This window comes from Lepisma saccharinum, chromosome 9 (genome assembly GCF_977018435.1).
Source record: "Lepisma saccharinum chromosome 9, izLepSacc3.1, whole genome shotgun sequence".
Lineage (NCBI taxonomy): Eukaryota > Metazoa > Arthropoda > Insecta > Zygentoma > Lepismatidae > Lepisma > Lepisma saccharinum.
In genome coordinates this window covers 71,318,206-71,331,211 of record NC_139237.1, presented here as the reverse complement: position 1 = coordinate 71,331,211, position 13,006 = coordinate 71,318,206, and the positions used below count along the sequence as shown (strand labels likewise).

The window sequence follows — 13,006 nt, the reverse complement described above, 5'->3', positions numbered from 1 at the left end:
CAAGATTTTATTTTAGAGTAAGAAGTTTGCTGTAATATTTTACATTAAAAACATACTCTTCATATCTTACATGGCATAACACAAAGGCATTAGCATTCGAATATTAATTAAATATTCTTGTAATCAAGCGGTCCCGGGTTCGATACCCGGTGGAGGTACATAGTGGTTCGGATCCCACTTTAAACTGTAGGTCCAGTCCAGATTAGCCATTGTGTGCATAAAGTAGACTTAAAACACCAACTCAATCAATCAATCAATCATAAATTAAATATTCATCTTATAAATAATAATATTTATCAAGATGATATATGAAGAATGCAAATGGGCTAATTGAAAAAAAATTTAAATTCATTGGAGTAACAATTGAATAATTGAGGTTAACTAACGTAAAGAAATATTAAATGTATGCTTATAGAGAATCGGTGAAGTTGAACGAGGAAGAGAAACAAGAAAACGGTAGTAAAAATATAAGTAAAATTACAAGAACACTAAAGTTAAGAAAAATTAATAAATTAAATGATAATAATGCTAAATTTCAGTTACATATGGTCACTTGCGTGAAAGAATAATCAAATTGATAGAAAACCTTAATGTTTGAATATGATTCATCTTGATTTTAAATATTTTTACCTGTTTTCGGTGAGTTTTTGTTCTTGGCCTTGGGCGGTTCCTTCTCCTTTTCTGGACTTTCTTTCTCCCCTTTTCCTGAAAAATAAAACGAACAGGTGTCATTCAAAAACGTAGAGGTACTCTTTTAAATAATTCTAGAAATCGTTACGTACGCACGACATTTGTATTCATACATCCAATCTATATACCGAACAATTAAACAGCCTTTGCCTTGCCAATGAAATGGGGACAAAGGCCACTTGCTTAGAATGGACTAATCCATTTATTGAAAAATATAATATAGTACATATTAAGACTTCATTAGGATCTGAATATTCTGCATAAAACATAGGCATCTTTCGCGGAAAATGTGTCTAATAAGTAGGGAGACAAATTTATGGTAAATAAAAACTGAGGAGAGCGGTAAATAAAATGATAGATCAGCGGTATATACCAGAGGTGAAAGAAAAATGAAGCACACTTTTTCATTATGAGAGGAAACAACATACAAAAGAGCTATAAATTGATAAACTAGTTCAATTTTATATACTGTACACATACACAAGTACTTAGCTGTCCAACCAAAAAGAAAACATCAATACAAAATCACTTCATTTCTAAATTGCATATCTCAAATGAGATTGTATATATTTAAAGGATATCCTTGCTGTCCAACAAATAAAATAATTACTACTGCACATACACAAACACATGCTGAAAATCACATGATGACAAACAAAATTCATTCATGACTGAACACAAATGACACCATTGTTTCCCTTGATGTGCGGGAACAGACTAATCTTATCGCTGCTACAGCTAGCAAGTTCAATGAAACTGGAAGTTGAGTAGACATTCGGGGAAAGCTTGACAGGGAACGAAGTTTTCGAACTAAGATTATGTGCATGGGAAATCCCAATTTGTAGCATCTTCCTGATGTGATCGAAGCTAAAACGTTCTTCAGCTGCAAGTGGTAGGAAACTTTAGGCAAACGTTTCGTTACAAATCGACAGTTTGCGCGCGCAACCTCGATTGTCGTTTTTTTAAAGCGTTCATTTCGTGGAAAAGCACACGTTTCGCATTACTTCGCGAATAAAACTCATGCATATTTCATCATTGGGGGTGTAGTTACGTGCAGAATGTTCAAAATTGCATCTTTTTTCACATTTCGCGATTTCGCGCATCGCGAAAATTCAATGTCCTACTAATAAGTATTATTTAATAAGGGAAAGCGTTTAAGGTATATGCATACACAGAGAGAGAGAGAGAGAGAGAGAAAGAGAGAGTAAAAAAATGAAAGAACATTGAAGCAAAACTGACTCCTTGTTGCATCATAATTTGTTTAATGTATAAATATATAATGTAATAGGAACGTAAATACAACACAAGTTTAATGATCATTGATTGGTAATTTTAAAACGTAACTCTCTCACAGACATAGAAACATACGTTGGTTGGTTGGTTGAGTTGGTGTTTTAAGTCCACTTTATGCACAGTAAGGCTAATCGGGATTGGACCTACAGTTTAAAGTGGGATCCGAACCAATATGTGCTTCCACCGGATATCGAACCCGGGATCCCTTAATTACAAGGCGTGGACGCTGCCACTGTGCCATGCCATCGGGGGGGGGGCATACAAACATACGTATGTACATGTTTGTATGTGTGTGTGTGTGTGCATGCGCGTTCGCTTGTGTACGCTGCCTGTGGCAAGGTGGTTAATGTGCTGCATAGACATGAGTTCTAGGTTAGAAGGTAAGCTATGATTGTGTCATAGTATTTGGCCCATTATCATCTCATCGTTGCCGTGATTAACCTTGATTTCTTGCAAAGCTACATAAATTTACCAAAATAGAAGCACACACGTACGTGCATATGTGTGAATCAGTGGCGCCTGCTGCTTAGGTTGCAAATTTATTTTTGGACATTGATGAGTAAATTAATTATCAAGGTTCAAGTGTATAGAATATAAGAGCATAATTTAGTTCTGAAGCAAATTATTCCCGAAAATTCGGGTGTTGTTTTCCTGCTCGAGCGAGGGAAAATCTAAAGTAACTTCAAATTTCCATTGGAGCGCTCCCTATCCATTTATACGGTTTTCTGGTTCTACAACTAGCTTTTCCCCTATCCCAGTGTATGAGCTGTGGGAGGTTGCTGGCTTCACGTCGGAGGCAGAATCCCTCGAAAAGCTGCAACGGAAGCGCTATTATCTTTGCCGAAAGGTAATGATCATCGCCTTCTTTGCATCATATAGTGCACTAAGAAAAATTGTCCCAAATTAAGTTATGATATGACGGCGAAAGGAGAAAAACAGTTGATGCTACGTATGGGCGGTTAACAAAGGGAATATGTATATCAACATCTCTCCGTCTAGGTTGGAACCAAATGTAACGAAGTTAGTAATTTTTTCAGCCGTAGATCACGTAACACGTTTATTAACATAATAAATAACATAGGGATGATGTACAACTTAAGAGAGAGAGAAATGCGATATTTAAACAGGAAACAGAACATGATATAGAGTGGGATGAGGCTAAGAAGATAGGAAGGGAGAAGAGAATACTAGTGAGAAAATGGAAGGAGGGTAAGGAAATAGAGAAGAAAGGTGAAGAAGACACAATGAACTGGAATGGGGGACTGAAGATAAAGAAAGAATGGAAGAAGGTGTTAGAAAGAGTGGAAAGGACAAGAGAGAAAGAGGAGAGAAGAAGGAAGAAGAATGAAGGAAAAAGAGCGTGAGATATAGAGTCCAACCACATTCCAATGGAAGAAAATGTTTAGCCTTTCAGGTGAAAGTACAGTTGACAAGGGAAAGCCACCTGCTAGAATGTTCCAGAACAACTTTCTAATAGTTTGGAGGGGAGTAATGTTTGTGTATATATACTGCTGGACAATGAAAACCGGACACTTTAACATTTGACATCTGAATTGCAATAACAGCTCGCAGGTATATTACAGAATGTTCGGCAGATCATGTAGTACCATATGCACCATTCATAGGCTCGGACTTTGTTTATGCATTCGTACTTAATTCAGTTTCTGCAACATTTAGTTAGCCCTTGTACCAGAGCTTTTATCGACCCATTGCGTTATCACAAAAAATGCAAGTGTCCGGTTTTTTTTGTCCAGCAGTATATATCGTCCTGTTGTGTACCTTGTTACATTTGTACTTGGTGCAGAGTCTGAAGAAGACCTTGCTAGAAGGTTGAAACGTTACGTTTAGTTTATGTTTTATAATAAAATAAATCTCTGCCTTGGTCAGCATATTGAGTTTTTCATAATAAATACATGTTATTTTTGTTGCATATAAATGTAACACGCTTATGTACGTGTATTATAATTTGAATGTTGTTATTTAGATTAACATCAATAAATCAATTTACATTTATATCGCATTACGAATATATGATTTCTCCATTTTCTGATCTTTATCAAAACATTTTTTTATCCCAATCGAGGCCCCTTTCCAGATGGAAACCCTTCTCTGCAGACCTCAAGCGTCCAGGGCCGCCTCTAAATCCGGCCCTAATTACTAGAGCCGATTTTTACGAGAGGTGGCGCTAGAGATTCCTTACATCCTGAATACAAAATGTAAAACATCCAAACAAACTCATAAAATAACACTGAAGGTTGTTTAAAATGATAATCTCCCTTCTTGTCACAACACAATTCGTCTGGGATTTGTGCAAGAAGAGGAAAGAGTCGATGGTGGCGCCTCTGTGGCGACTTGAGAAGTGACTTTGCCGCAAGGGAGAAGGAAATCAATGAAAGTTGCATCTCAGCCTCTAAGACTCGCTTGGGGAATCCACCTGACATCCAGGTTAGCCCGGAAGGGACATTTCGGCTCAGCTGATTTTTCTCAAAATTAGAACTAAACCAGCCATGCGATGATGCAGCAATTGATGGATGATGGCAAAACTAAAACTATCCTAAGGGTAGTTTTCCTCTCCCTACTGAAGGAGGCTCGATTTTCCCGTACAAAATTCTGTTTTTATCGTCTTTTACAACAAATTTCGGAGTTTAGATATCGCAAAGCATTTCTATGTTTTTTACCGATCTGGAAACGACACCACGTGCATTCATTTTTCATTTCGGCTACTCATCACATGTAGACCAGCCGATCTCCGTGATGGAGTGGTTAGCACAGCTCACTACGGCAAAGGGGGGTCCCAGGTTCAAATCCCGGTCTGGGCATGAATGTTCTTTGGGAATGGCCCATCATTCATTTCATCATATCATCACTCATTCTCATCGTCGCTATTTACAAAAAGTGCGGCAGAAAGTCTGGCTATCACTGATAAGTCTCGCTGTATACGCTTGAATATCTGAAACCTGTATTCTGAATAATGACACTACTTATAACAGTTGGTTTGATTGATTGATTTGGTGTTTTAAGTCCACTTTAAGCACAGTAAGGCTAATCGGGACTGGACCTACAGTTTGAAATGGGATCCGAACCAGTATGTGCATGACACTACCACCATGTTCACTTTGGTGTTCGGTGACTTTTGGCTATATAGTGTACGTACTCTAAAGAATCTGTTAGAATAGTTTATTTGATTGGTTACACAGGTATTGCCTGTCTTTGGAGGAGGAAAGAATGTAGGAATGCTATCGAGAGGAAGATGACAGTGTCTGAGTGTCGTGTCGAGTGGTAAATGTCTGTCTCGTTCTATGTTTGACCTCTTTGTTGTACAGGTCCCCAAGGTCAAGTCTTGGTCTTATCTCTCATTTCGAAATATATATTATAAACGACATACATTATAAACGTGCCACTATAGAAACTTTCACAGCGCACAGACCCCATCGAGGCAAAAATCCCTTATTGTAAAATTCACATTTCCAGATCATCAAGGAAGAATTTCTTCAGAACTTCTGGACTCATAAAAAAAAGTATTTCCTAAACTATCAAAGATGACTATGAAGGTATCGACATTCTTGAATAGTCTCCTTTATTCTGAAAACCCACTGTAAAAACCAACTGGTAAAAGAGGGCCTCCCCGATGGCGCAGTGGTAGCGTCGTCGCCATGTAATCAAGAGGTCCTTGGTTCGGGACAGTTTTCTCTATCAGCTCGATAATGCCCCTGCCCATAAAGATGGGTCCATTGCATCGTGGTTGGAGAACTATCAGGTGTATGTGCTTAGCTGGCCCTCTCAAAGCCCCGACTGGAACCCCAAAGATCATCTTTGGGATGAGCGTCAGTTGCGTGCCAGACCCATTCGACCGAAAACCATCTAACTATTCCAGAGGCTACAAGACTTAGTGGAAATCCTGCCCCGAAGAGTAAATGCTGTAATAATAGCGAAGGGAGGTCCGACATCTTATTGGTTACCTGGCTGGTGTCTTTGGAATGAACCGCACTATATATAGGGTGTTTCATAAAGTGCGCAGTTTTTGAAAATGCAATAACTCAGCCAAAATTGCATGAAAGTTGACATTTTGTTTTTTATTATTTTACACATTCATTACGATTTAATAATTTGAAAGTGAAAAGTGTTCGGCATATGCCCGTATGAGATTTTAAGAGTGAAAAATGATGTCTGGCATATGTCCACCTAGGTTTTGTAAGCAAGCAGTAACTCGATCTGTGAAGTTCACCATGACTCTTGTGCAGATGTTTCTGTCGATTGAACCAATTACCCGTTGGATTTCGCTCTTCAATTCGGGGATTGTTTGAGGTTTGTTCATGTACACTTGTGACTTCACATAACCCCATAAAAAGAAATCACATGCGGAGAGGTCACAAGACCTCGGAGGTCACTCCTGGTCACCACGAAGTGAGATCACACGGCCAGGAAACTTTTCTTGCAGTAAGGTTATTGTCTCGTTGGATGTGTGACAGGTAGCCCCGTCCTGCTGAAACCACATAGTCACGGTATCCAGTTCATCCAGAGCAGGCCACACAACATTTCTGATCATGTCCCGATAACGAGGACCGTTTACCGTAACTGCATTTTCGTTCCCATCTTCAAAAAAGAAGGGGCCAATCACACCTCCTGACCAAAATCTCAAACTATCCCCGAATTGAAGAGGGAAATCCAACGGGTAATTGGTTCAATCGACAGAGACGTCTGCACGAGAGTCATGGTGAACTTCACAGATCGAGTTACTGCCTGCTTACAAAACGGAGGTGGACATATGCCAGACATCATTTTCACTTTTAAATCGCATAAGAGCATATGCCGGACACTTTTAACTTTTAAATTATTAAATCGTAGTAAATGTGTAAAGAAATAAAAAAACAAAATGTCAACTTTCATGCAATTTTGGCTGAGTTATTGCATTTTCAAAAACTGCGCACTTTATGAAAAACCCTTTAGTTTATATAAAAACCTTCCAATTCGCATTGCAAGAAGCCGTTGAGACTCATAGAGGAGAGATATGGGCTCTAGATATTCACGATCTTGGGCATTCTGGAACCACGCTCCATCTTTACCCCCCATGGTTGCATCCAGGTACCCATGTTATGAGAGGTTGGGTGAACCGTAAAATACGCCTTGTGCAGCGACAGGGTCTGTAAATTCCCACATCAGATCTTCTACCCCGGGAATCGAACCAGGAGTGGTGTAAGTGCTGACCCTTCCACTTAGTACACCAAAATATCAACCTCACTTCCACGTAGTACACCAAAATATCAACCTCACTTCCACGTAGTACACCAAAATATCAACCTCACTTCCACGTAGTACACCAAAATATCAACCTCACTTCCACGTAGTACACCAAAATATCAACCTCACTTCCACGTAGTACACCAAAATATCAACCTCACTTCCACGTAGTACACCAAAATATCAACCTCACTTCCACGTAGTACACCAAAATATCAACCTCACTTCCACGTAGTACACCCTGGATTGCATTTTGCAGACTAACGAGGCTCTGGCGTCTGGACCCATGGCCTGTATAATCCTCTGTTGGACATGTGTGCCGTCAATGTGTGTGTTTGTAATTGTCCATTTACTTCATCCCATCGCCTTTCATCTCTCATCTTCACAATTAGCCAACACTGGCAGAAATACGAAGTAAAATAAATTAATTCAATCATTCGAACCCAGGTTTTCTGCGTAGTAGTTAGACGCCCTACCAACTGAACCACCGGAGCTCCTACCAAGGTATACAGCTATCTTTATTACACGACAGTAGAGAAATATACCTAGGGAAAATAGTGTGAAAGGATTTTTTGTCGTCTTGGGTTGTAAAAATACTATATAAATTTCAACAAATGAGAAGAGGAAGAATATGTAAGCAATGTTTTGTCGTGTAAAATTGTAAATATACGATATAAATATCAACAACTGAAGAGAGCAAGAATCAATGTTTTGCCATGTAAAGTTGTAAACAAAATTATATAAATTTCAACATATGAAAAAGAGGAGGAATATATGAGCAATGCTTTGTCGTGTAAGGTTGTAGACCATATATTTGAATAAATACATTGCAATAATGAATAGAGGATGGGATGAGGGTCTCCCCGATGGCGCGCGCAATGATAGCGACGTCGCCTTGTAATCAAGGAGTCCCGTGTTCGATACCCGGTGGAGGTACATGGCACGGTGGTTCGGATCCCACTTTAAACTGTAGGCCCAATCCCGATTAGCCTTACTGTGCATAAAGTGGACTTAAAACAACAAATCAAAAGAGGATGAATATGAATGAATGGCATTTGGTCTTTTTGCACCCTTCACACTATGTAGACAGTTAAACAGTGTCTCGTCGTCCAAGGTTGTAAACATACGATATAAATTTCAACGACTGAAAATAGAAACAATATGTAAGCAATGTTTTGTCGTGCACGGTTGTAAACACGGTGTAAACTTCCAAAAATCAAAAGAAGAAGAATATGTAAGCAATGTTTTGTCGTGTAAGGTTGTAATCATACGATATTAATTTCAACAAATGAAGAGAGGAAGAATATGTGAACAATGTTTTGTGGTGCAGAGTTGTAAATAAATTTCAAGTTTAACCCAAGTTCTATCATAAAATGAAAGTATGTCTATTGAGAACTTCAGCCCGCCCCTTGCTTTCAACCGATCAAAGTTTTATGCACCGAACTGGCGAAAGGAAAAAAGGCTCTTGCGATACAGGATAAAAGTACATCTTCGAGAAAAACAATCTGACGTCACGTCGTGGGCGTTGTGCCACTCTCGTTTTTTTTTCATTCACTGCGACTCAGATTCCCTCTCGCACAACAGGAACCATTCTGCATCGAGATGGGATCGATACGAAGTTCGCCAGCTCCCCGCAAGGCGGCGTTGGCGTAGAGCACGTTGCTCAGAAGCGTTTTCGGCGGGTAGTCGAACTTGCGTGGGCTGGCTGCCACGCAAATGGGGATTTCGGGTACGCGCTCCTGCGTGGGTAGATTATCTTCCGGATGACCCGCGTGTCGGATATCCCTAAGGAGATTTACGGGACCTCTGGAGCAGGTCCCATATGGGCGTCGTGGTAATTGTCCATCACCCACGGGTGTGTGGTTTTCGATCATCCATCAACTACAAATAATATAATTTTAGGAGACTCCGTCAGTATATCTGTTAGGAAGTGTCAAAAGTTGAAGTTTTTTAAAAAAAGAAACTAACAATATAGCCTGCAAAAATAATATTAAAAATGATATTTTAAAAAAGCGGACTTTACTGTAAATTCTTTATCTAATATATAAAAATGGATGTATGCGTGTGTGTGTGTATGTTTGTTCCGGTATAACTCGCGAATGCCTGGAGCGATTTCAACCAAACTTGGTACGCGTATCAGTTGCAACCTGGAAAGAAATACTGTGGGGGTAAGACACCCGTGGCACCCCTGGGGGTGGGGGTGGGGTGACATGTAAAAATAATCGAAAACGACCGATATTAGTGTGGAATCCATAGTTTTCCGGGTCGCTAAGATGAATAGTGACACTCCCAATCCCATTCAACTCCAAGTTAGTTTTACACTATAGTTAGAATTCATTATTTTCCTGTCTAATGGAAGATTGGGATAAATAAATACGCGAGCAACGCCTGCCAATTAGCTAGTTGTTATATAAATGTGAATTATATAAATTAAGGCTGATGTATCGGTTCGATTTTATTTCCCGATACCCGGCCGAAACTTTCCCGTTGTTTGGATCATTCACGGGGTCCACAAAAACGCTACACAACACTTTCGCAGTCTAATTGTCTTGGAAGTTGTGCAAAATTATTTCGAGGTTCCCGTTGATTTTGCACCAATATTATGCGACAAAAACTGTATTTTAATATTCTGAGGAAATTTTTTAATGTTTTAAAGGAAAACCCTGCTAAATTTATGTTTACAATATTAATCAATATTTTGAGCAAGTTTTAATTGTTGCTTTCTTCTAGCATCGATGTGCGTTCAAAGTGGTATTGGTTCAGCGCTAATATAAATATATGTAAAGAAAATACATTTTCTTACATAATTATTGCACCGCTGGCATAACATGTCAATCAAACGACTGGGCGACACCCGACTTCCTCGTGACCAAACAAGCGAGTTGCACCGGTTCCGGATACATGACGTCATAGCCAGTGTCCGCCTCTCTTCTAGTCAAACAGGCGTTTGCATGTGCTGTGGTAACCGTGTGTTGTCTGAAGGTACGTAGGGTGAGATTACTTTCGTAACATCTCTGGCTGTTTTGCATTGGCAGCTTTGGAGCGAGTCATAAGTCCCGGAGCAGCCAATCAACAAACGAGCCGCTGGCGTCATCTCTACCCAGCACCTATCGCTATCCCTGTTGCACGCGCTCTGGACTGTTGGTAGGCTCACTAACTGGACTAGCGCAGTCAGCTGGAGTTCTTTTGTTTGCTTGAAGTTTCTTAGTAGTAATGGAATTCATGATGAGCGAAAAAGGACATAGGCTTATGGTTTACGGTAGTCATAAATTTTACAGGCAGCATGAAACGCAAGAAGGACTTAAATGGAGATGCGTAAAAAGAAAGAACAACTAATGTTTGTGAATTGTTTCACGCGAAATTCAATTCCAATTTCAGTGCACATAATCCAAATATTTATGCTTTTATTGAAGTGATTAAGCAGACCCAGGTTGATGTATATGGTTTAAAAAATAGTGCAGATGTCACAAAGAAACATAGTAAATTTCTGAAACAGAGAATGGAAAAAATTAAGCAGAAATATACGAATAAGGGAATAACACGATTTGATTTCTTAAAGGCTATTTCCTACTACAGTTCAAAGAAGGATAAGGAGAAATAAAATTGAAACAAAGAGGTAAAATTAGACCAAAGGAAATCCATCCGCAAATTTTTAAACACGCCATGAGCGTTTAGCGATGACAGTGCTAAGCCTGTGAAAAGTGTAAAGGGAAAATTAGTGGAGAAAGGGCAAGCGGTGCAACTTACCCCTTGGTCCGAAGGGTTTAGCGGTGCAACTGATCCCTTGGTTCGAAGAGTTTAGCGGTGCATCTCGCCCATTTAGGTATTCTCGGGGTGCAACTCACCGTCACCCTATAAAATTACTTAAATACGAATATGTACAATTATAAAATTTCCCACGAGATATTTTGGCTCATTTTTGTGACCTAGACATAGGACTTAAAATATGTCATGTGACACAAATACAGGGTGTTCCAAAATGAATATCGGGGTTTCAATTAAGTGTATCTTCTATTACATATGCATTACAGAAATGAAACATACCTTAAAAGGAAAGGTAACTCAAACAGTTTTTGTCTCTACTTCGCAGGTGATGTTTCGTAACTCCGCCGCAGCACGGCGCTAGTAGTAAAGATGGAGATGACTCCTGAGCGTAAAGCCTTTGTCTTTTGTAATTCGCAAGGTGTAACTCAGCAATTGGAGCGCAAAGTACTTTTCGGCGGGAATATGGATGTGATCCCCCATCGGATAACAACATCCGAAGATGGTACAACCAATTTAAGAATACGGGATGCCTGTGCAAAGGGAAGAGCTCCGGAAGACCACGTCTACCAGATGAGCAAGTGAAACAGGTCAGAGCAAGTTTCGGTGGGAGTCCCAGGAAATCTGTAAAGCGGGCGAGTCGAGAACTGTCAATGCCGTCCACCACTGTTTGGAGGGTGTTACGAAAGAGATTGCACGTGAAGCCGTACCGTCTACATCTGTTACAGGCCCTAAAGCCTGAAGTTAATGTGAGCCGTGCCAACTTCTGCGAAAATGTACTGGACATGGAAGATGATTTTCTTGCAAGTGTGATCTTTAGTGATGAAGCCGAGTGAATACGAAAATCCACACCAAACAGTGCAGCACATGAGGGATTCGCCAAAAGTGAACGTCTGTTGTGCTCTATCCAAAGAACAAGTGTATGGACCTTTCTTCTTTGTGGAAAACACTATCACTGCTACTGCGTATTTGGACATGCTCCAGCAATGGTTCTACCCTCAACTGGATCGTTCACTTTCATCGTGAAGTACGGAATTGGTTGAATGCTGTTTTTCCCCAACGATGGATCTGTCGTCATTGTGAGGATGTCGTGGCTCTTCTGCAATGGCCCCCAAGATCTCCCGACCTCACCCCCTGCGATTTCTTTTTGAGGGGGTATGTAAAGGATAGGGTATAAGTGCCACCGCTACCTGCCGCCCTCCCTGAATTGCAACGCGGGATTGATGCAGCTGTGGAGTCTGTTACAACAGACATGCTAGCTTCAGTGTGGGAAGAAATTGCCTACAGACTAGATGTGTGCCGTGTCACAAGGGGATCCCACATTGAACACTTGTAACTTGTGACAAAAAACTGTTTGAGTTACCCTTCCTTTTAAGGTATGTTTCATTTCTGTAATGTATATGTAATAGAAGATACACTTAATTAAAACCCCGATATTCATTTTGGAACACGGTGTATGTATAACTTCTTCCAATAACGCATCACAGTGCATGAACTGCTAATGGTGCACTCTTTGCTCATCAAAATCCACAGATAAATGCATCAAGAGTACTTTTATTACCCTCTGCTTCATGTGATGCACTAAAAATGTATTAATTGCGAAGAATAAACATTATCGTTTTCAATAAACCTAAATTACACGTTTAAACTCTCAATTAATGAGTCAAAAGTGAATCAGCATTTATTCCATGCTTTAGATCTAATTTTAAGTCCACTTTACGCGCAGATAGGCTAATCGGGAGTGAACTTACAGTTTAGTGCGGGACCAGAACTACGTACCATGTGCCTCTCTGGGTATCAAACCCGAGACCCCATATTTTGGCGACGATGTTACCATTACACTATCGGGAGGAACTTGGTTTAATGCATTTTCGAATTCTGTATGTTCATTATATGATTTATTAGAAATAAATTGTGTACCATTCTTAAAATGCTGTAATAAATTCTGACCTTCAAGGTTGTAGAATTTTAAGAAAAATATCCTGTTGGAAGCGTAGGGAGATACAAAATGTGTTCTTTTACA

At 39.8% G+C, this 13,006-nt stretch overlaps 1 long non-coding RNA gene across 1 annotated transcript in view; it reads right to left on the bottom strand.

Annotated features, from left to right (window-relative positions):
- Positions 1–13,006, bottom strand: part of LOC145992130 (uncharacterized) — a 59,945-nt gene that overhangs the window by 6,726 nt on the left and 40,213 nt on the right. The window contains exon 3 of the long non-coding RNA XR_014442128.1: positions 631–705. This is a non-coding gene — a long non-coding RNA (uncharacterized LOC145992130). The remainder of the gene's footprint in view (positions 1–630; positions 706–13,006) is intronic.